The sequence below is a fragment of the Triturus cristatus genome, chromosome 6 (assembly GCF_964204655.1).
Source record: "Triturus cristatus chromosome 6, aTriCri1.1, whole genome shotgun sequence".
NCBI classification, from domain to species: domain Eukaryota; kingdom Metazoa; phylum Chordata; class Amphibia; order Caudata; family Salamandridae; genus Triturus; species Triturus cristatus.
This window is the reverse complement of record NC_140589.1, coordinates 138,498,651-138,524,013: the sequence shown is the minus strand read 5'-3', so window position 1 is coordinate 138,524,013 and position 25,363 is coordinate 138,498,651.

Sequence of the window (25,363 nt, the reverse complement as noted above, 5' to 3'; positions counted from 1 at the left end):
TTGATCCAAGGCGAATCACAAGAGGAAGTTCAGACCCAATTAGATAGAGTCATTGAGTGCTTGCGTGAGAAAGGTTGGGAAATCAACCCGGATAAATTACAAGGTCCGTCCCAGGCTGTGAAATTTTTGGGCATTAATTGGCATGAGGGGCACCGAGAAGTGATCCCTCAGGTTAAACAGAAAATTCTTGATTTTGCAGTTCCGAGGAATAGGAAAGAAGCCAAAAGCTTCATTGGCTTGTTTGGTTTTTGGCGCCAGCATATTCCTCATTTAAGTCAAATATTGGCCCCTTTGTACCAGGTCACTCGTAAAAAGAATGCATTTGAATGGGGTAAACCACAGCAAGATGCGTTTAGTCTGGCAAAAGAAGCAATTCAGCATGCTCTGGATTTATGGCCTGTATGTGATGGTGATGTGGATTTGAATGTGTCTGTACAAGGCCTTTATGCGAATTGGAGTTTGTGGCAGAAACAAGGCAAGAGTAGAGTACCGTTGGTTTCTGGACTAAAAAGTTACCTGATGCTGGTGAGCGTTATACACCTTTTGAGAAACAGTTACTTGCATGTTATTGGGCTCTGGTGGATACCGAGCAATTGACTTTGGGACATGATATAGTTTTGCGACCTGAAATTCCTATCATGCAGTGGGTTATGAGTTCGCCGAAAACTCACCGAATTGGACACGCTCAAGAGGCGAGTGTGATTAAATGGAAATGGTATATACAAGACAGGGCACGTGTGGGACAAAAAGGAGTTGCATCTTTGCATGAGCAGGTGGCGCGGGCGCCATCGACTGAGACTGAGAGTGAATGTTCCGTACCTTTAGTACAGGAGTCTCCTGTTAAGTGGGGTAGACCTTTTGATGATTTGTCCGCAGAGGACAGAAACCATGTCTGGTTTACGGATGGTTCAGCAAGGTTCATAGGGACGAAACGGCATTGGAAGGCAGTGTCCTATAATCCGATCACACAAAAATTGCTGAGTACAACTGGTGAGGGTAAGAGCAGTCAATTTGCTGAACTCTATGCTGTTTATCAAGTTCTGAAACAAGAGTTACCTGGCACATGTCATATTTTTACCGATTCTTGGTCTACTGCCAATGGACTGGCAGTTTGGTTACCGACTTGGCATTCCCATAGTTGGAAAATCCATTCAAAAGAACTATGGGGAAAAGAATTATGGCAGGAGATTTGGGAAATGCTCCCACAGAGTACTGTTACAATCTTCCATGTGGATGCTCATACCCCGATAGACTCTCTTGACAAATTCTTTCATAATATTGCAGATGAGAAATCTAAAATTGCTGAGGCAGTGGTGGACACGCAAGATTCTGATATTGCGGGATTGGCGAAATGGGCCCACCAGAAAGCAGGACACTTTGGAGAGAAAGCCACTAGCAGGTGGGCTGCTGATCGAGGAATTTATATTCCCCTAGATTTAATCAAAAATGTTATTCTACATTGTCCCATTTGTCAGCATATCAGGCAGCGCAAAGTGCCCCGCATTGTTAAAGGTCATTTACATCGCGGGAAATTGCCCGCTCAAATTTGGCAGATTGATTACATTGGTCCACTTCCTATGAGTAGGAATTGTCAATATGTTTGCACCATTGTTGATACGTACAGTGGCCTGTTGGTGGCCCTTCCCTGTAAGCAAGCTACCCAATTGAATACTATTAAAACATTGGAATTGATTATGATGTATTATGGTGTGCCATTCCAAATTCAATCTGATAATGCATCCCATTTTCGTGGAAGATTGGTACAGGAATTCTGTGTGGAAAACAATATTGAATGGGTGTTTCATATACCATATTATCCACAGGCCTCGGGTCTTGTGGAGAGGTTGAATGGCCTGCTAAAAGATCAATTGCGTAAATTAACAGATGACAAGTATAAGAATTGGCGAGACTTTTTGCCTCAAGCGCTATTGATTTTGAATAACCGTCCTTTTCTAAATGCTGAATCCCCACTTATGCGTTTGTTTCCTCCGAATGTTGATGCTAAGCCCAATGAAATCAGAGAGACCGTGATGTACTGGGAGATTACTCCCGGAGCTTTGGCTCCATGTAGAGCGACCCCAGGGTCGGCAGGTTTAGACCTGCATGCCATGGATGACACCGTTATCGAGTCATCATTGAAACTGGTGTTGGTGTTCATATACCAACTGGAAATTTCGGATTAATCGCCCCTAGATCGGGGCTGGCTGTAAAAGGCATTCAGGTGCTTGGAGGAATCATTGATAGTGATTATCAGGGAGAGATTAAGGTGCTCCTGCTGAATAGCAGTGAGGTTGACTTACTGATACATCAAACTGACCGAGTGGCTCAATTGCTAATAATGCCTGTTTTCAGTGGTGAGATCACAAAAGGCACTGCCCCAACGTTGCTAACTGTACGAGGCCAGAAAGGTTTTGGCTCCACAGATAATCCTGGGGCCAGAGTTTGGGTGCAGTCGCCTAAGAATCCCCCTGAACAAGCAGAAGTCATTGCAACCGGTCAAGACAACACCATTTTAGTTATGAGACCAGGGAAAGATAGCTGGGAAGCAGTCCCGGCTGACAAATGTTACTTACGAGAATGAATAATGCCTGTATTTGATTCTCTTTCAGATCATTCTTTGGACTGTTGCTGCAGGATGTGTCGGCGTTGGACTCCTTTTGGGTTGGTACGACGAGAGAGGAGGGATCCCATCAACCCGGGCTGAGTTGAGAACCCGAGTGTCGCGTTCCTTCGCTGCGTGGGATTCGTCGTCGAACTTTTGGATTACATTAGCTAAACAAGTGACTAAAGCCCCTCATTTCTGCTTGACACCGATGAGATCGGTGACGGACATTCTAGCGACTTGTTTAGTTGCTGTCCCTGCTTCATTGGAGACTTTGACTCATATTTTTAATATATCAAATGCTCGCCCCAATGTTCTTCTGGGCGATTTCGCTGCCCATGAGTATTGCCCCTTGTGTACTGTACTGTCAGACCCGATACCGCCCATCCAGTCCCAAATAGTTACCTATAATATCACACAGGGTGATTTATGTTTTTTCCTTACTTGTGATCCTAGTGTGATTTCTGAATGTATGCGTTTAAGATTGAAAGGTGCCACTTCATTCACCGCTCATGAACGAACTTTGTGCCTTCAAAGGACACCGAAAATATGTACTTCTGTTCAGAATAACATGACTTGCAAGAGTATGGTAGTTACCCCCAGTCACTATCGCACGATGTTACTGCCTGCCGGATGGCTTTTCTCATGTGGTAATACTTCCTGGCCATAAATTCCCGCAAATATTTCTGGAGGCCCTTGTGCCATTACTAGACTGAGCTTATTAATGTTTTCATCACATCCGAATGCCAACTCTCGTGTGATTTGAGATACAGTGAGGTTACAGGAGGATTGTGACTCATCTTTGCATTTATATTCCAAGTCTGAATACCTTAGCCTGGCTTTTTCAATTGTTGGTGTTCCTGCTTTGGCAGTTTATAATGCCAAATCTATTGGGAAAATGGCCTGCTGGATGGTAAAATCCATCAATCATACTTCTACAGTCCTGTCTGACATGCTATTAGACGCCCAGGGTGAACGTAGGGCTATCTTGCAAAATCGAGCGGCCATTGATTATCTTTTGCTTAAACATGGACACGATTGTTCTGATTTTGAGGGTCTTTGTTGTTTTAACTTGTCGGATCATACGAAATCCATTCAAGCTCACATTGATAAACTACATGACTTGACAGAAGAAGTTAGAAAACACATTGACCAGGGCTGGTTTGACTGGCTCTTTAATTGGTTACCTGATTTGCATATGTTACGTCAGATATTAGGAGGTATTCTGATTACTATCGGCATTTTGATTTCTATCTGTTGCTTTATTCAGTGTATTCCTTCACTACTTCAATTCTGTACACCTGGTACTAGACATAGATCAGTTAGTCTTGTTTCATATTATTCTTCCACAGATATTAGTTCTGTTTAATGAATGTATAATAGACTGAAGTCAAGGGTGAAATGTTCTGCTCGATTTTCCCGGCCTTCTTGTGTGGCACAATGATGGAATGTGACTTCAGTCTCTTATCATTCAAGTCTAAGGGTTAGAGTAGTGAATGGAGCCTATTTACTAGGCACTTCGACATGATTCTGTGCTCTTCCCCATAGATCAGGGCTCGCACACATAGCCTAGGGGATAGATTTGTTAGTATTAGGGATAACCTGTCCTGTAGTGAGGGTATTTCATGGAGCTGTGCTGAATTCAGGCCTGGTAGGCCTCAAACGGGAGAGACTCCATCTTTCTTTCTGCTCCGGCAGCTTGGGATGCTTCTAGATCAAATGTAATGTTTTAGTTATGAGGTGTTATTCGCTTGGAGAGAACCGGTTCAGGCCGGCCCTTATCGAAGGATTGTATTTTTCTTCATGCCGAAGACACTACATCAGGCCGGCCGGCTGGGAACGTGTCCTTGGTACGGGGAGGTACAAGAATTTGGTGGGCGGCAGGTTACGGGCCGGAATTTTCCATGAGGAAACGCACCTCTATATTAGTGAAAGTCTGAGGCAGTTACATGTTCAGTCCGTAGGCGGCATCTAGCCGTTAGCAGAAAAGCTACTACTTATTCCAGGGAAGACAGACGTCATCTTGAAGGCGGAGAAGAACCGAGAGACAGATGCTCTCCTAGCAGAATAGCCAGAGAGGAGAGAGTAGCCGATAAGGAAGAGGTCCCAGTGACTCGGAGAAGGGTGATTCCAGGCGAGCCGAGGCACAGACGAGAAGGGAACCTAGATGACCACTGAGTGCAGGCTACATACTACTAAGGTGATGTCGACCCTTTCTTATTAGAGTGTACAACTTAATCTTTCACTTTTCTTTGCAGGTTATGTGTTATATCGTAATGTTATGTGATTGTGTATGTAATGAGTAATAAAGTACCCAGTTTGTAGTGAACCAACATGTGCTGCGTGTTCTTGTATGAGAGGGTAGCCTATTCTTCTAGTCAGCTGCGGCTACATGAACAGATGTTAACCCTGATCAGGTAAGTGGTAACTGAATAAGGGAAAGAGGAGCCCCTCGAACCTGAGAACAGGCTATGCTTGAACTGGCAATCCTTGTGTGATCTGATGAATAGTGAGACTGATTCCCTTTTTGTATGTTATGGTGATCATAGGATGAACTGTCGTATGAGACTGCCGTCTAGGTAGAGAGGTCTGGATTCGTATAGGATCGCGAGGCCGCCACTTGTGATACTGTTGTATGGGCAGAGAGGTATGGATTCGTAGGGGATCGCGAGGCCGCCGATTGTGCTGAGACTGCCGTCTGGGTAGAGAGGTCTGGATTCGTGTGGAATCGCGAGGCCGACACTTGTGATACTGTCGTATGGGCAGAGAGGTCTGGATTCGTAGGGGATCGCGAGGCCGCTGATTGTGCTGAGACTGCCGTCTGGGTAGAGAGGTCTGGATTCGTATGGAATCGCGAGGCCGCCACTTGTGCTGAGACTGCCGTCTGGGTAGAGAGGTCTGGATTCGTGTGGGATCGCGAGGCCGCCACTTGTGATACTGTCGTATGGGCAGAGAGGTCTGGATTCGTAGGGGATCGCGAGGCCGCCGATTGTGCTGAGACTGCCGTCTGGGTAGAGAGGTCTGGATTCGTGTGGGATCGCGAGGCCGCCACTTGTGATACTGTCGTATGGGCAGAGAGGTCTGGATTCGTAGGGGATCGCGAGGCCGCCGATTGTGCTGAGACTGCCGTCTGGGTAGAGAGGTCTGGATTCGTATGGAATCGCGAGGCCGCCACTTGTGATACTGTCGTATGGGCAGAGAGGTCTGGATTCGTATGGGATCGCGAGGCCGCCGATTGTGCTGAGACTGCCGTCTGGGTATAGAGGTCTGGATTCGTGTGGAATCGCGAGGCCGCCACTTGTGATACTGTCGTATGGGCAGAGAGGTCTGGATCCGTATGGGATCGCGAGGCCGCCGATTATAAGAGGTCTTGGTATGTATAGTAGGAATTCCCTGTCCTTAGGTGGTAGATATATGTGGTTGCACTATTGTAAATAGGTTCTAGGGAGGGGGTAACGTTCTGGCTGGGTTAGTGAGGCTCTGATGAGCGGGTTCTATCTGATCCGAAAACCCAAGCAGAACAATTAGTCACATTCTCAGTCTGTATTTCAAATGTACCTATTGTAACTATAAAAGTAACTAATAAAGCTAGAACACCCCATAATAGCATTAATAATCCAGTACAGCAACAGCACATTCTACACCATCTTTTCAAGAAAGCACATCTACTTTGATTATTTTCTATGTTAGCCATTTTACTACTTTGACCGTGTCTTTTGACTTAGCCTCTACTACTCCACTACTGGAATTTCTAAAACTCTGGATTACTTCAAACCACTAATTTTCAGACTTTCTTCTTTTCACTTTTCTCCAAGTGACTTCTTCAGTTCACTCAATTTGGATATTCATCACTCTTCACTTCATCTTCTTCAACATCAAATTGTATCAGATCTCCAACGACATCCTCAGTATCCGACTTTTCTCCAATGTCAATCAAGATAACTTTCAGGATTTCACCTGTATCTTCCTCAACCACTTCACGTATGGTCTCCTCTGGATTTCCCTGACTTTCTGCCTCTTCACCTTCAGACAGTGCCACGTACGTCCATTCCGGCGACCTATACTTCTGGTTAGGTTTTCTTATCCTTTTGATCTCCTCTGGTTCTTTCGACTCTTTTCGCTTTTCACCTTTTGTTAGATTCTGACTCGACACCTCATTCACTTGTTCAGCTTTCGATGTATTTGCTCGTGTCAGTCTGTATCTCAGCCTCTTTACTCTGTTGTTTGGCCAAAGATCTCCTCTTATAACCTTTTTTGGTCTTGTTTCTTTATTATTTCTTTCTCCAATCCAAGTTCTCTTTCTCAGAACTCGACCCTCCGATTTCTCATTCTCACTCTCATCCGATTCTGTTTCAAATGCCTCTTGTTCTTCAGCAGTTTTCTTTCGCTCCACAGCCTTTATCACCACTGTTTGAGACTTCCCTATTTCTGTCCCTCCTCGGGTCCCCAACACGCAATCTTCTTGCTGTCTACTTGTCCCTTCACCTAGCTTATCAGGAATGTTCCCTACACCTCCTCGGGGGTCTTCCGCAATCTGTCCCTCTCTATCTTCTTCTGACCCTACTTCTTCAGGTGTAATCTCAAGTGGTCTCTCAACCTCCTCATCTGATTCAGGAGTAGTCTCTGTGAAACTGCTCTTTTCTCTTCTTTCTTCTCCACGGCTTGTTGGAACTTCAGGCTCTCTTACAGAATCTGATCTCCCTTCTGAGACCCTCAATGTTTCTCTTGAAGCTTCTCCTGGAAAGGAAGAATCACCTGACTCTCTTTCTCCTTCAGCTCTTTCAAAATTCTGATTCCTTCTCACTGGTTCAGCTTCTTCTTCATCACTTGAATCTGACTCTTCAAAATACTCCTTGCCAGTTCCTTCTTTTGGATTTGGAACTCTCAGAGTATGACTTGCATGTACCCAATTTTTCACACCAGCACACTTCACTGCAGTCGTTGTAGTCAGAATAACTTGTCTTGGCCTTCCCCACCTTGGAACCAAGCAATTTCTTCTTCTGTGCACTTTAATCCTCACCCAGTCCCCTGGACTCAGATCATGAGCTTGCTTCTTCTCAAGTGTGGTAGCGTCTCCTCCAACCTGGTGAAACACAGAATGAACTGCGTCAGCCAGGCCTTTACAGTAATCCAAAATCATGTCATTAGTTATTGTCATCAACTTATTGACAGGCACAAATGCATGACGCATTGCACGTCCCATCAAGATCTCATGTGGACTCAAACCAATCAATCAATCAATCATAGGCATTTATAAAGCGCACTACTCACCCGGAGGGTCTCAAGGCGCTAGGGGGGGGGGGGTCCGCTACTGCTCGAACATCCAGGTCTTGAGCTTCTTCCTGAAGGAGAGGTGGTCTTGGGTCAGGCGTAGGTCGGTGGGGAGGGCATTCCAAGTCTTGGCGGCCAGGTGGGAGAAGGATCTTCCTCCTGTTGTCGCTCTGTGGATGCGGGGGATGGCTGCGAGGGCGTGACTGGTCGAGCGGAGGTGGCGTTTGGGAGCGTAGAAGTTGAGGCGGCTGTTGAGGTAGGTCGGGCCTTGGTTGTGTAGGGCTTTGTGTGCGTGGGTGAGGAGCCGTAAGGTGATTCTTTTGTTGATCGGGAGCCAGTGCAGGTCTCTCAGGTGTCTGGAGATGTGAGTTCGTCTGGGGACGTCGAGGATGAGTCTCGCCGAGGCGTTCTGGATCCGCTGGAGTCTCTTCTGGAGCTTGGCGGTGGTCCCGGCGTAGAGGGCGTTGCCGTAGTCCAGTCGACTGGTGACGAGGGCCTGGGTGACCGTCTTCCTGGTCTCGGTGGGGATCCACCGGAAGATCTTACGTAGCATGCGCAGGAGTCGTCCCAGGCGGAGGGTGAGGAGCCCAGGATGAGGACTTCCGTCTTGTCTGTGTTCAGTTTCAGGCGGCTGGTCGTCATCCACTCGGCCACGTTTTTCATCCCTTCGTGTAGGTTGGCTCTGGCGGTGGCGGGGTCGTTGGTCAGGGAGAGGATCAGCTGGGTGTCATCGGCGTAGGAGATGATGTTCAGGTTGTGTTGGCGTGCGATGGCCGCAAGGGGGCTCATGTAGACATTGAAGAGGGTGGGGCTGAGCGAGGAGCCCTGAGGGACGCCGCAGATGACTTCCGTGGCTTCTGATCTGAACGGGGGCAGGCGGACTCTCTGTGTCCTTCCGGTGAGGAAGGAGATGATCCATTCCAGTGCCTTCTCCTCGATCCTGACGTTGCTGAGGCGCTGCACTAGGGTGCGGTGGCAGACAGTGTCGAATGCCGCAGAGAGGTCCAGGAGGATGAGGGCCGCTGTTTCTCCGTTGTCCAGCAGGGTTCGGATGACGTCGGTGGCAGCGATGAGGGCGGTCTCGGTGCTGTGGTTGGCCCAGAAGCCTGACTGGGAAGGGTCGAGGGAACCAGTCGTCTCGAGGAAGGCTGCCAGTTGCTTGTTGATGGTCTTCTCGATGACTTTGGCTGGAAACGGGAGGAGCGAGATGGGGCGGTAGTTCTTGAGTTCGGTGGGGTCCGCCGTTGGTTTTTTTAGTAGAGCGCTGAGTTCGGCGTGCTTCCAGCTCTCAGGGAAGGTGGCGGTGTCGAGGGAGGTGTTGATGATGTCCCGCAGGGGGGGTGCGATGACAGCGTCGGCCTTGTTGAAGATGTGGTGAGGGCAGGGGTCGGTTGGGGATCCGGAGTGGATGGAGTTCATCGTGCTGATGGTGTCTTCGAGGTTGATCGGTGTCCAGGCGTTGAGGGTGGTGGTGGGGGGCGTTGGTTTGGTCGTGGGGAGCGTTGGTTGTGTTCTGAAGCTGTTGTGTATGTCAGCGATCTTGTTGTGGAAGTAGGAGGCGAGGGAGTTGCAGAGGTCTTGTGATGGGGTGATGTCGTTGGTTCCGGCGTTGGGGTTGGAGAGCTCTCTGACGATGTTGAAGAGTTCCTTGCTGTTGTGTGCATTGTTGTCCAGCCGGTCCTTGAATGCTGTTTTCTTGGTGGCGTGGATCAGTTGATGGTGCATTCGGGTGGCGAGCTTGAGGGTAGTCATGTTGTCCGGCGTTGGGTCTCTTCTCCAGGCTTTCTCGAGGGCTCGGCAGTTCTTCTTGGAGCTCTTGAGTTCGTCGGTGAACCACGGGGCCTTCTTGCTTCCGGGTCTGCTGGGCGGGGTCCTCAGAGGGGCGAGCTCGTCCGCGCAGGTGGAGATCCATTTCGTGAGGTTGTCGGCGGCTTGGCTGGGGTTCGGTGAGCTGGCGGGAGGGTGCTGGCTCAGGGATGCGGTGAGTTGTTCGGCTGTGATCTTGTTCCAGCTTCTTCGTGCAGCCTGTTGCTGGTGGTGGTGGACCGTGGTTCTTTTGAAGGTGAAGTGGATGCAGCTGTGGTCCGTCCAGTGGAGTCCAGTGGCGTGGCTGAAGGAGATGTCTTTGCTGGACGAGAAGACGGCGTCGAGTGTGTGTCCGGCGAGGTGGGTGGGGGTGGTCACCAGCTGCTTGAGTCCGAGGGTGGCGAGGTTGTCAAGCAGGGTGGTGGTGTTGCGGTCGTTGTTGTTCTCCAGGTGGAAGTTGATGTCCCCGAGGAGGATGTAGTCAGCAGAGGGGAGGGCGTGCGGGCTGATGAAGTCGGCGATGTCTTCGCTGAATTGAGTGCGTGGTCCCGGGGGTCGGTAGATCAGGGTGCCTCTGAGGGTGGTCTTGGGGTCGGTGTGGATCTGGAAGTGCAGGTGTTCGGCGGCTGTCAGGGTGTTGTCGGCGTTGGTCGAGATACGGATGGTGTCCCTGTGGATGATGGCGATGCCTCCTCCAGTCTGGTTGTCGCGGTCTCTCCGGATGATCTTGTAGCCCTCTGGGATGGCGATGGTGATGTCGGGCGCTGAGGAGTCGTTCATCCAGGTTTCCGTGAGGAAGGCAATGTCAGGAGCTGTGGTGTCGAGGATGTTCCAGAGTTGAACGGCGTGTCTGTGGACGGAGCGGGTGTTGAGCAGGATGCACTTGAGGTGGTTGCTGCTGGTGTTCGGCTTGGCGGGTGCTGGTGTGGGGCAGGTCCGGATGCAGGTGAACTTGCAGGTGAGGCAGCTGAAGGGTCCGTGGGTGCGTCTCGGAGTGGCTCGGTAGCACCCGGGGGTTCGGCCGGTGATGAGTGCATTGAGGGTGGCGGCATCGTAAGTCCGGCAGGTGGGGTGGCCTCTGCGGGGGCCAGGGGTTCTGGCGCTGGGCGCGGTCCAGGCGCGGACGGGCGCAGACGGGCTTACCTTTGGCGCACCTTCGGCGCTCATTCGGTGCTCCCGCTGCGCGCGTCCGCTGCGCGGTCGCTCTGGGGGCGTCATAAGAGGGGAGCCGGGAGGGAGGGTCTGCGGGGAGGCGGGGAGCGCGGGACCCAATCGGCGGGCGGGGGGGCGGGGTCTCGTGGGAAGCGGCGGGAACCTGGGGGCTCAGTGGCGGCCCTGTGGCGGCGCTCGGTGGCCCTGTGGCGGCTGGGGCGGCGCTCGGCGGCCCTGTGGTGGCTCAGGCGGCAGGTGGCAGCAGGAGGCCCAGCAGGTAAGGAGCAGGCGGGAGGTGTGGGGTCGACCAGGCCGAGGGCACAGTGGTCACTCCTGGGGCAGAGGAGAGGGTCCCCTTAAGAGGGGAGCCGGGAGGGAGGGTCTGTGGGGAGGCGGGGAGCGCGGGACCCAATCGGCGGGCGGGGGGGCGGGGTCTCGTGGGAAGCGGCGGGAACCTGGGGGCTCGGTGGCGGCCCTGTGGCGGCTGGGGCGGCGCTCGGTGGCCCTGTGGCGGCTGGGGCAGCGCTCGGCGGCCCTGTGGTGGCTCAGGTGGCAGGTGGCAGCAGGAGGTCCAGCAGGTAAGGAGCAGGCGGGAGGTGTGGGGGCGATCAGGCCGAGGGCACAGTGGTCACTCCTGGGGCAGAGGAGAGGGTCCCCTTAAGAGGGGAGCCGGGAGGGAGGGTCTGCGGGGAGGCGGGGAGCGCAGGACCCAATCGGCGGGCGGGGGCGCGGGGTCTCGTGGGAAGCGGCGGGAACCTGGGGGCTCGGTGGCGGCCCTGTGGTGGCTCAGGCGGCAGGTGGCAGCAGGAGGCCCAGCAGGTAAGGAGCAGGCGGGAGGTGTGGGGGCGACCAGGCCGAGGGCACAGTGGTCACTCCTGGGGCAGAGGAGAGGGTCCCCTTAAGAGGGGAGCCGGGAGGGGGGGTCTGCGGGGAGGCGGGGAGCGCGGGACCCAATCGGCGGGCGGGGGGGCGGGGTCTCGTGGGAAGCGGCGGGAACCTGGGGGCTCGGTGGCGGCCCTGTGGCGGCTGGGGCGGCGCTCGGCGGCCCTGTGGCAGCTGGGGCGGCGCTCGGCGGCCCTGTGGTGGCTCAGGCGGCAGGTGGCAGCAGGAGGCCCAGCAGGTAAGGAGCAGGCGGGAGGTGTGGGGGCGACCAGGCCGAGGGCACAGTGGTCACTCCTGGGGCAGAGGAGAGGGTCCCCTTAAGAGGGGAGCCGGGAGGGAGGGTCTGCGGGGAGGCGGGGAGCGTGGGACCCAATCGGCGGGCGGGGGGGTGGGGTCTCGTGGGAAGCGGCGGGAACCTGGGGGCTCGGTGGCGGCCCTGTGGCGGCTGGGGCGGCGCTCGGCGGCCCTGTGGCAGCTGGGGCGGCGCTCGGCGGCCCTGTGGTGGCTCAGGCGGCAGGTGGCAGCAGGAGGCCCAGCAGGTAAGGAGCAGGTGGGAGGTGTGGGGGTGACCAGGCCGAGGGCACAGTGGTCACTCCTGGGGCAGAGGAGAGGGTCCCCTTAAGAGGGGAGCCGGGAGGGAGGGTCTGCGGGGAGGCGGGGAGCGCGGGACCCAATCGGCGGGCGGGGGGGCGGGGTCTCGTGGGAAGCGGCGGGAACCTAGGGGCTCGGTGGCGGCCCTGTGGCGGCTGGGGCGGCGCTCGGCGGCCCTGTGGCGGCTGGGGCGGCGCTCGGCGGCCCTGTGGTGGCTCAGGCGGCAGGTGGCAGCAGGAGGCCCAGCAGGTAAGGAGCAGGCGGGAGGTGTGGGGGCGACCAGGCCGAGGGCACAGTAGTTCTATCTGGAGTAGATCTAATAGTCATTAGCACTAGAGGCAAGACATCAGGCCATTTCATTCCAGTGGCTAAACACATCTTACCAATCCTGTTCTTGATTGTGCCATTCATCTGCTCCACAACGCCAGAAGCCTCTGGTCTGTAAGCACAATGTAGCTTCTGCTGTATGCTCAATGCTTCACAAATCAAACTCATGAGCTCATTATAGAAGTGTCCACCTCTATCAGACTCAATCGTTACTGGAAACCCGTACCTAGGAATCAACTCTCTTAACAGTAATTTTGCCACTGTTATTCCATCATTTCTCCTCGTCGGATAGGCCTCCACCCACCTCGAGAACAAACAGACTACCACTAGAACATACCTCAATCTGTTCACTTGTGGCATTTCAATGAAATCAATCTGCATTCTCGTAAAAGGACCACCTTCTCTGCCTATCGTTCCCAGACTCACCACTGTTTTTTTCCCAGTGTTAAACTGCTGGCAAATCAAACATCTTTGACAGATGCTCTCTGCAATCATCCTGAACTTTGCATTGTACCAAGTCTGTTTAAAAGACCTGATCATCGCATCCCTTCCCAAATGTCCCTGGCCATGATACATCCTTGCCATTGTCGACAGCATAGAGTTAGGCATGACTGGTCTACCATCTCTATAGATCCAGACATGATCTGTCTCTCTTGGGGCACAACCTGCCTTGATCCAGTCTTTCTTTTCTTCATTTCCTGCCTCATCCTGCAACTGTTTCACTTCATCCCACGTTTCTAGGACATTAGTAAACATCACAGAACAAAAAACATTTCCTTTTCTCGTTCCCTATTAATCGAGTGATTATTCTTAGCACAATATTGTGCAATATCGTTTGCAAAACGATTTCCAAGTGTTACAAAATCATCTCCTTGTCCATGAGCAGCACATTTTACAACTGCTAATTCTTTAGGCAGCTGTATCGCCTTAAGCAATTTCCCAATCACTTCAGCATTCTTTATTGGAGTCCCACTCGACGTCAAGAAACCTCTCTGTAGCCAAAGCTGGCCAAAATCATGCACAACTCCAAATCCATACTGACTATCAGTCATCACAGTCACTCTCAGATTCTTCCCAATTTTGCAAGCTTTCGTCAATGCCACCAATTCAGCAACTTGTGCAGACTTCACTCCTTTTAATGGTGAAGCTTCCATAACTTCTGAAACTTTGCACACTGCATATGCTGCACTTAGCACACCATCATCATTCCTCAGACAAGATCCATCCACAAACAGCACATGATCACTCTCAGGCAATGGAAGATCTCTTATGTCTGGTCTCGGTTTTGTACAGTAATCAAGCACATCCAAACAATTGTGATCATCTTCAGTCTTTACACCCACATTTTCATTATCTGGCAATAATGTTGCTGGATTCACATTCACACATCTCTCAAGAGTCACATTTGATGCTCCCAGAATGACTTTCTCATATTTAGTCAGCCGACTATGTGACATGTACTGAGTTCTGCTTCTTGTCAAAAGAATTGCCACATTATGAGGTACGAATACCCTTACATGATATCCCATTATTATTCCCTCACTCTGTTCCAGACTTCTACAAGTTGCAGCTACTGATTTCAGGCAACCTGGTAAACCCACAGCTACAGGGTCAAGTGTTGATGAGAGTACGCAATAGGCCTTCTCAGTTGTCCATGCTTCTGGATTAACACTGAAAGTGCACATCCATTTCTCTCACTGCAATACAGCTCAAACTCTTTTTCATAATCTGGCATACCCAAAGCAGGGGCTTCACACATTCTGCTCTTCAACTCCTCAAATGCTGCCATTTGTTCTCCATCTAGTTCCAATGGGTCTTTCATCTCACTCTTTGTCAACTTAATCAGTGGCTTTGCTATCAGGGAGAAATTACTATTCCACTGACGACAATAACCCACCATTCCCAGAAACATCCCCACTTCTCTCTGGGTCCTTGGGGCTCTCATTCCCCTGATAATTTTGATCCTGTCATCAGTCACCTTTCTCAGACCCTTTTCAATATTGTGTCCAAGATAATGCACCTCTTTCTTGCAAAATTGCAATTTGGCTGGAGATACCTTTAACCCTCCATCAGCCAGATGATTCAGTAAAGCTATGGTATCTACTTCACAAGCTTCACGTGTCTTTGATGCCACAAGTAGGTCATCAATATACTGCACTAGTACTGAGTTTTCAGGCATGATCAAACTCTCCAATGATTTTTTCAATAACTGATTGAATATCGAAGGACTCTCTGTGTACCCCTGTGGGATTCGACACCATGCTAAAATACGCTGGCCAAACCTAAATGCAAAAATCGGCTGGCTGTCATGATGCAATGGAATTGAAAAGAAAGCATGACACAAATCAATCACTGTGTACCACTCAGCATCATGTGGAATCTGATACAAAATCACTGACGGATTTGGCACAATGGGACAACATGCCACCACAATTTTGTTAACTTTTCTCAAATCTTGTACAATCCTGAACTTCCCATTAGGTTTCTTTAGCCCCATTATTGGTGAATTACACGGGCTACTCAGTAATTCTCTCAAAACTCCTTGCTGAATCATTTTCTCAATAATAGGAGTTATTCCTTCAATTATTTCTGGTGTCATTTTGTACTGAGGAATGTTAGGATAAGTAATTCCCTCTTTCACTGAAATTTTCACAGGATCTACATTATTCATCAATCCCACATCTTCTCCAGTAAAATCCCAAACTGTCTTTTTCACTGTGTCTCTCAGCTCTTGAGGCAAATCCTCTGGGTTAAACACAGCATATGCACCAACCATCTCACTCTCTCTATTATCTAGAGTCATTCGGTACAAAACATCCTCATCTGATGTTTCAAAAGCTATTCCATCCGGTGTACAGAAAATTGTACAATTCATCTTGCATAGCAGGTCCCTGCCTAACAAGTTCACTGGACTAGTGTCACAGACCACAAATCTGTGCATGTCTGAAAATTTCCCTATTCTTACCCTTACTGGTTCAGTTAGACGTGTCTTGATTTGTGTATTAGCTACACCAACTACTTGGATTGCTTCATCCGAGAGAGGAAGATTTCTAATATCTGCTGACCTGACAGTTGATCTCGTCGCTCCTGTGTCTACTAAAAAAGTAACACTTTCTTCATTTATTTTCCCATCCACAAATGGTCCTGCCTGGTCTATTTCTAGAGTTGCACCAAGTATGCACTCTTCCTCCTCTCTTCGGCACCGTCAATAATCACCTTCAGACTCACTCCCTTCATTCTTTAACAAATACTGTTGTACCTGGTTAGAACGCCTTGGTTTGTTTACCTGCTCATCATTGTAGAATCCCGAATCCTGATTGTACTTTTGTGACCCTCTATTCTGCGGCAAGGGCGGTTTTGGCTCTTGGCTCTGCTGTCTCACAACCTTCTGTTGTTGCTGCTGTTGATTATTCCCCTCGTTCTGCACCTGTTGATTCAAGGGTTTACTCTCGTTATTCGCTAATGGTGGATTGGTACACTCGGATCTCCAATGTCCCAGTTGGCCACAGTTGTGACAAGGGAATTTTTTCTTCGCCTCCTCTAAATTCCCCTTTCCTTTCCCCACATATCTGGGCCTATTTCCTGGATTATTTGCCTGTTCCACCAACTGTGCTTCTTGTCTCTCCGCAACCTTCACTTGTGCCCACATTGCCTTTTCTTTCAGTTTTCTCTGTTTTGCTTCAATTTCATCACTGAAGTACTTTGCATGTCTCAGAATCTCATCTATTTTCTTACTCTGCCAGTCCACTGTATGCTCACGAATTCTCTCACTAATCTCAGGTCTCAGGCCATATACAAATCTGTATACAAAATGACTCAAATCCTTGTCACCCAGGTGTTCATCCCCACTGAATTGTTTAAAAGCCAGTATCAGCCTCTCATAAAAAGCATGAACTGATTCTTTTGCTTCCTGGTGTGTTCGATCTATCTTAACCCAGTCTGTCTCTTTTGGAGGTACCTTATTTTTCAGGAATACGATCACCTGATCATATTTTTTCATTACCTCTGGATCTGGTGCTCCTGTTTTCTGATCTCTTGGATATTCCTCAGTAGGCCAACTTACAACTATTATACACTCAGCCCACAAGTCTGCTGGAACAATTATATCAAACAGACTATTCAGGTCAATCCACAGCACTTTTGACAATTTCACAAACCTGTCTACCTGCCTATACCACTCGACGGGCTTTTCTCTCAGTCGAGGGAAATCATTCGTAAATGATAAAATATCCTGTCTGGTCCATGGAACATGTACATATCCTCCTCCAGGTATTTCTCTCATAGGATAATTATCCACTGTTTTTTCTTTTTCTCTCACAGGGAAAGCTGAATAAGTCCTGTCCACCGATTCTTCCCTTTTCTTGTACCATCTATCCTTCCACTTTTCTACATCACCCCATTTTTGCAATAAGGCGATCATTTCCTTAATCTGTCCTGTTCTACCAACACCATTCAGATTTTCAATATCTTTATCCGTAAAATCCATCCTGTAAGACTTCTGCAATGCTTTCACCTTATCAATGTCTACTCCTTGTTCATTCGCTATTGCTCTTAACCTGTCATGTGTACTTTTAGCTCTCCAAGTGATGCTTTTGCACATGAATAACAATTCTCCATCATGATGGTTTTTGAGTATGTCTGTAGGAATCGTCCCTGCAATAAGCTCCTCTAATTCTATGCGCAACCTGGCCACATCAATTGCCTGTGAATCTTTATCCCTCTTTTGAAGAACTCTCATCCAATCATTCAAATCCTCAGCTGTTATTTCAGTAGATTTTTTCACTGCAACCACTTTCTCTGGCATCCTTTGTGGTTCTAAAATTGGCATCCCTGAACAACTAGTTTCACTAGTATCCAATCTCGAATTAGACTGTATCTCTAATCCCCCACTACATGTGTCACGTCTGGATTGTCTCAAATCACTACTTTCTGTCCTTTTCCCTGACTCTCCTGAGGGACCAGCCAAACTTGTTAACTTATTCCCAACATATGGAACCACCAAACCATTTTCACCCGTCCTCTGCTTATCAAAAATAGGCATAACCGGACCTATGGTTACAGGCACCGTAACAGCTTCTAAATTCTTCGTCAGCTCTCTAATCTTTTCAGTCAGTTCAGATGTAGTTCTGGCTAATTCTCTCGTAGTCTCGTCACCACATCTATTCTCTCTCTCTTTTTCTCTGTAAGAGTTACCACTTTTTAAATCAGGTGTCACAACTTCTGTCTCAATGATACGCAAAGTATCTCTTATTGGAGAAGCAACTGGTGTACTCTCTTCTGGTTCTGGTCTATATGGAGGTGGTCTCTTGTAAATCATGTCGTCCAAGACCTCATCCTCATAATCATTAACTCTATATCTTTTCACTTCTGCCTCAGGAACCCCTTTTGTTTCCTTTCTTTCTTCCTTCTCATCAACTGTTCTCATAGGATATAATCCCTCTGACATACTAGCATCTCGCCATCTCCTCATTCGATCATGATGAGTTTCACGATCATATTTCCTCCCAAACATGTACCTATAGTTGCCTCCAGACCTCTGTTTTTCTCGCTCATGTACTTCATCTTCCCATCCCACCAACGCCTCAAACTGTGTCGGCCTAGGTCTCGGGTCAAGACACAACATCTTTTCCCGTAAATTTCTTAACACAGCCATATTAAATGAACCATGTTCTGGGAATGCTAGGACACCATCTTCCTTAGTATACCTAGCCCAGTTCTCCAACCATATACAGGTATGATACCCATATCTCGCAACCATGAAGGATGCAGGCGTTTTCGTTGGAGGTAACAATTCACCTTCTCTTGTTTTAACATCTTTATCCTTGTCAAACCATCTTTTTATTTTACCGAACAAGGATTTCTTCTTTTTCTCTTCTTGGTAATACATTTTATCGTTTACCAAAACTTTCTAATCCCTTCCGTAATACAACTGTACAGTACGATATTTCGTCCAATAACAGCGCGACTCACACCAACGCAACAATCCTGGAGCGCCTACGTCACCCTGTTCTCCTTCCAATCCTTGCGCAGCTCACACCAACGCACCAATCCCAGCGCGAGCACTGTTCTGATCCACTACCCAATCAGAGCGCGGTCTATATGACGTCAGCAGTCGCTGCAGTCGCTCCTGCTCCTGTCTCCTGTCACTCGTCTACCCCTCCTTTACAAAATCTTCTCAGTAGACTTCGTGTCAAATTCTACAAAATCTATTAGTTACAACATATAAACATCTCCATTGTCTGTTTCGCTAACCATAGAATAGTAAAGGAAATCTATTTCACAAGAATCCCGTCTCTCCCTGAAACAGCACTCACTTCTGCTCCACTACGGAATTAATACTCTCGTTGACACAGTAGCACATCCCTCTACTCTGCCCTTCTAACATGCATCCATTAACTGTTTCCTCTAGGACTGCTCCAAAGAGTCTTACAATCATTTAAATGCTCATACATTCACGCACTTTCATACAAGAAAATGTAGTACATACGCACAGAATCCTGCTTTTCCCGAGAACAGCATACAATCTGCCCTACTACAGAATTATAACACACGTTAACCAAACAGTGTTTACCTCTGCTCAGTCCTTCAAACAAGCTCAGAGAATACCTATTACTTCTCTAGCGATAAGCTTTAACGGCAAACCTTACGGATCCCTGGGACTTAAGACCAGAGTTTCACAGATAACCTTCGCTACCATACGCACTCCTTTTATACCGAAAATATATCCCTAATAGTAACACACGACGATGTCACTGATTCCGAACCCAGACAATGTGACGCGCAACTTCAATTGTCACACGTTTTTCCTGCATACGTACAGGACCAACAATCCCGTCTTTCCCGAGAGCAGTACATACTTCCCTCTGCCCTACTACGGAACTGCTACTAGCTCCCAAGTTCCAGAAGCACTACATAAAACTCAATACGACGACTCCAACATATAGTATTAGTACATATACCAACATCAATCAATAATCAATTAATCAAAAAGCCAATGTACAAGCAATCTAATCAGATCAAGACAATAATCAAAACCATTACTCTGCTACCAGGAAATTGCTGCAGATCAGGGCATACCAATTCTCCTTACTTCCACGGATAGAGTAATTTCACAGATACACGCACATACACTCATCATACGCTTGGGCCCATTTCACTAACACACGCTCAATTACTCTATTAGCACTGGACATGAGAGAAACTCCTGAAACACCCTGTATCTACAGTAAGGTCAATGCGACCGAATTGATACTGTCCTGAGTCATGATTTAAACAGCAATAATCACATTAGAATATTCAATAAACGACAAGAAATAACCACCAACACTATATTTGAAATAATGATACTTTATCTAAAATTAGTTCAAAAGAAAGTCAATCAAAAGCAAAATCATTATTCTCATAGTTACCTATTCTAGCTAAATGTCATAAATGGATCAGGACAGGTCTCTCAGTAGAAGTCTCCCGAGTCGCCGTCCTCACAGCATCGATCCTCACCAACACAGGTTTGGGAAGAAGTGGCCTTAGACCCTCTCTAGTCTAACAATATTTATAACAAATCTTTCAAAAATAATGCAACATAAAATGTTCTGAATATCCGTTGAGCCGCTGAGCAGAGCGAGCAGGAAAGGATGTAGCATCGCTACATTTGGAAAACCTCCGCTCAGAAAAATCACAAAAATAAAAAGACGGAAGAAGGAAACTCAAGTTTGCAAATGCTACTTTTGTAAATGCTCTTCCTCGGAACCATAGCGAAGCCACCACTCTAATCACAAAGTTCATTGTGGCTCTCTTTTCCTCCAAGGTTATTTGGACGCTTGCCTGGAGTCACTGTCATCACGGAAACTTTCAAAACTCCAGCAGAAGCCATAGTCAGGTGACTTTCAACAAGGCCTCTCGTCATCTCATATTCACTCGAGCACAGGCTGTAAACGGCAGCCATTTTATCTTAGGCCAAAACGAACCATCTTAATTGAAAGAAACACAAACAACGTTACTACATCATCGCAATGATTAAACAGTGTTAATTCCCACTAATACCCTTATGTGTATGTAATTAACTAGCCATCTGCAACATAATTAAGCATTAGCACACGTTATTATTTAAAAAACATCAACACAAAACAAATAGCACACTTATATTAAATAACCGCACATTATTATTAAGCAACATATATGCATTCCCACGTGTATTTTCTCTTATTAGTATATTGATTAATCAAAGTCTCTCACAAAACAAATAATTATCGATTATAGATTAGTAATTTAAGTCTCGACATATAGACAAAACTGAAGCTTAAAAACCCAATAAATTTTCAATAGAAAACTCTGCTCCAGCAGTAACACAGCAGCTCAATAATATTACTGCAAATAATCTCTGTTACATCCTCCCATTTCTCATATGTGAAGTCCTGTTTTGATCTAAAAGAAACTTTTTAGTGGATGTTGCATGAAACACAAACACAACATTTCTCTGCAAAATGTCTGTAATAGACTCTCACACGCAACCCACATTACAAATTAATGAAAGGAAAATGGTATTTAAAGCAATCTGTTTAATAATTATTCAAGGTCATCAGGGCAGGACTGTGTGGAGAACAGAGCTGATCTGTCAGGGGGCAAAAGCCCACTTTGCCCATGCCTTAAAACGTCTCTGAATAGAGGAAGTGGCATCACACACCCTTTGAGCACCTATGACGACTATTGTTTCTCTCTGTCAGTTTCTTGTATAAGGTAGTGATGTTTTATATCTTTGTGTCTTGTGGAAAGATCAAGGTAATTACATTTCTCGCTATGGTGTGAAGTATATTGAAGATCAGTATTCTGGTTGTTTAATCATTGAATTATGGAACAAAGTGATGATGGCAAGCCACACCATATCATGAAAACATCATCAACACTTTGATAGGGTCGAGGTAAGGGTTTGTGTCAGGGTCAATGGTTCTATTTTCAAAGTTTCATGTAATCTATATGTAAGTTTCTTAACATATAGATCTACTATGTTTGGAGCAAAGCAACCTCCCATAACCACACATTTCTTAATGTTAGTTAATTGACTCAAACCTTCTTCTTCATATCTGTATGCATCTTTGATCACAAGCCCTCCTTTGTCTGCAGGCTAAACTGTTATTTTTAAGGCTGTTGAGGTCAGCGCTCTCAAATCTGGCAATATTATTTGGGACAAGTAGATTCAATCTCTCAGCTTCATCCATCTCATTAACTAAAAGACTGATATAAGAAGGTTTAAAGGTTTGCAAACCGTTTGTAAAATGGTTGGTGACCAACAAGTAGGCCCTCTTTGATCTATCATGAGTGGGAAATATAATTTTCCAAAAATTGCATAGCAAACCAAATATGTACAGTTTTCTTATTGCTTTTTGCACATCTTAAATTGTGACTCTCAATTGCCAATTCACAAATTAAATATACGAGGCATTCGCAATTTGTCAATAGTCATAAAAACAACAAAATGCATGTGCAAATTAAAACCAACATGAATCAGGCGATAACCAAACGCAAGATATGAAAGCACACCCAAAATTCATTACCATCTTTTAAAATGGCAGCATCATATGTGAAGTTGAGGGGGATGCATTCTAGGAGCCATTTAGAGGAAGAGAAGAAGAGCAATGATTTTTAGGCAGAAGGTCTCATATTTAAGGTTTATGTAGCTTCCACCTCTTTGCATCTGGGAGTTATCAGTGCACAGTAGCAGTTGCTGGGGGGAAAATTTAAGAGCACTCTTTCTAGAGTATTATTGGTGGCCTACTCACACGGATTGGTCCCGGGAGCATCAGAGGCTTCTGGATATAGTCTGGGCGCCGTTAAAGGCATGGCTCCCCCGAAAACAACGACAGAGGTACTCGGGCAGCAGGTCGGCTGCTGTTGAATACCTCAAGTATAACAGGTGCTGGGCAGAACAATGAACTTGAGGAGGCAGCAGTGATGCAGCAAAGGGACGCTATTAAAACTGTACCGAAGGGGGCGTGGCTAGCGCCCACGGAAGATGGAGGCGACCTTCTGACTCTCCAGAGTCGGCGGGGAGAATTGCGGCGCAAATGACCTCCTAATGGCAACGTAAAGGCTTCAAGTTACCAGCGTGAACTTCGCCTGCACTGGTGAACGCCCTGATGTAAGCGTTTTCTCGCTCGGCGATCTGCAGCGCAATTATTCTCTTCGCTCACTATTAGGTGGCTCCGCTGCTGTAATGCCCGCCATATTGTCTTCCAGCGGATCTCCTCATAACCGGCTGACGAGAACGGCGTGTTTCTTCTTTTTTTTTTGGTCATAGAATGCTTCTAAGGTGAGAAGCTTTTTGATGCAGCTTTATTTCCCTGCTCATTTTCAAGCCTTCTTTATTTGCACATTTCTTCACCACTCAATGTCTTAATTGACGTATGAAGAGGTGCGCGCCATTTTGAGTGTACCGATAATTATTGGAATAACTGACTGGAAGGCACAGTGCTATATCAGCTGTTTTATGGTCACAGAGCATTTTTGAGATCTTGCTTGCCTCTCTTATAATTCTCTCTGAGGAAGTTTTTTTCCTTATTTCACCTAAAGCTACACTCAATACATAGATCTCCAGACTTGATCCTGGCACATCGAGCTTTCGCACTGAAGGTTCCGCTCTGGTGTTGATCTTTGTCTAAAAATGGTGACGAATGGCAGACTCAATAGATTTATCACCTAAAGGTGCTTCCTCGTCAATCATTAATATGCCTTCTACTGCAAACAAGGTTCCCAGTAAAAGACCAAAGAATGACCCTCCTTCTCCTCCAAAACAATCATCGGTATCCTTAGACCTCCTGCTGGAAGAAATAAGGGCTCTTCGCCCCTTTGTTGAAGAAACAAACTCTAAGATACAAGCTCTAACAGACAACTGGTCACAAATGGAGGAAAGGCTTACGATTGCGGAACAATCCATTCAATCCCTGGGATCTTCTAAAGCTAAAGTAGAGGCTCTTCATTCTCAGGTGCCAGCACTGCAGAGACATGTTCAAAATCTCGAAAACAGAAATAGGAGCGATAATCTTTGCATTTATGGTTTGCCAGAAAAATCAGAAGGATCAGATCCCATCGCCTTTTTCAAGTCCTTCCTTCTGAAGCTTCTTAACTTACCAGATGACTCTCCTCTTAAAATCCAGAGGGCTCATAGATTAGGTCCTCCATCTGATACTACTTCTTCTTCCAACATGAGGAAACCTAGAGGAGTCATTCTTTATTTTCTAGAATATACTGATTTGCTCAAGGTTCTGGTGGCTGCTAGATCCATTTGACGCATTTCTTGGTCAGGCAACACATTATTTTTTTCGCAAGACTATGCAAAATCTACTGCTGACAGACGGAAGGAGTTCCTTGCTCTGAGACCACGTCTTCTTTCTATGGGTGCTCGTTTTGGCCTTTTTCATCCTTGTCTTTTTAAGGTGACATATAATAATACTACTACTACTTATGAAGACCCTTTGAGACTGAAAATTTTCCTCAACTCCTGTGGCGCAGAGACTATGGGCACTACCTCTTCTTCTTCACATTCCTAAGTTGCTTATTTTTATGTTTTCTCAAGTTGACGACTGTGCTCTTATTTATCAAGTTTCTTGTCTCACTATAACTGTTATTGTTGTTCATATTAGAATTTGAAGCTTGATGTTAACCTTTTTCTTCTCTCCTTATAGGTTTTGTTTTCATGTGATCCATTTGTTCTCCCTGTTGAATGTTCTACGGTCTCCCCGTCTTCCCTCATGAAGTCTGGACGTGCCATCCTTCCATGTGGTCTCATCCTCCCTCACCTTTCATTTGATTTGAAGTTTTTGCAGGTACATTATCCCTCCCCTTTATAATGCTTCTTTTCGTATTTGTCTGTCTCTCTTTTCTCTCAATGCATTATTCCTCTTTACCTATTGGTCATCTCTTCCCTTCCTTTCTCCTCTTTTTTCACTTTCTTTGCGTCTATTTGCATTTCATTTCCATTTTAATGGTATTTGTATCAAGATTGTTTCATTTCCTCTTTCATCTTTTTTCATTTTCTTAAATTTTTAATTACTTGCATGTATTTGCATCTCATCTGTTTTTCAAGGGTATTTACATTAAGGTTGGTTCATTGTGCTATTTATTCTATTTCCTTGATCTATGGTTTTAAAGATATTGACATGGAAAGTTAAAGGTTTAAATTCCCTATTAAGAGACAATGGGTATTATCTTATTTGGCTAAACTGGATGCAAAAATTGTTTTATTGCAAGAAACTCATCTTACTGAATCTGAATCTCTAAAACTTAAGAAAAATTGGGTTGGTGAACTTTTCTATTCACCTGGAGACGGCAAACGAAATGGTAACATCACTCTAATTCACAAATCATTGCAGACTTCCCTTTTATTACAAGAGAGACATGAGGAAGGCAGATGTTTGTATACCAAGTTGGCGATTGATGGTGTCTTTCTCTCTCTCTTTAATGTCTATGCCCCTACTTCTGTGGATGCTCCTTTTTGGTACTGTTTAAATAAATTGGTATCCCAACACTTTGACAGCAATGTGATTCTAGCTGGAGACTGCAATCAAGTTTTTGATTCCTTCAAAAGCACATAAAACTTTTAGGTAGACTATAAAACAATTGATTTTATCTGACGCATGGAGATTGTGCAATCCGTCCTTGCAAGAGTATACTTTTTACTCTTCACCGCATCAGAAACAATCATGAATTGATTATTTATTCATGTCACATAATATCACCCAA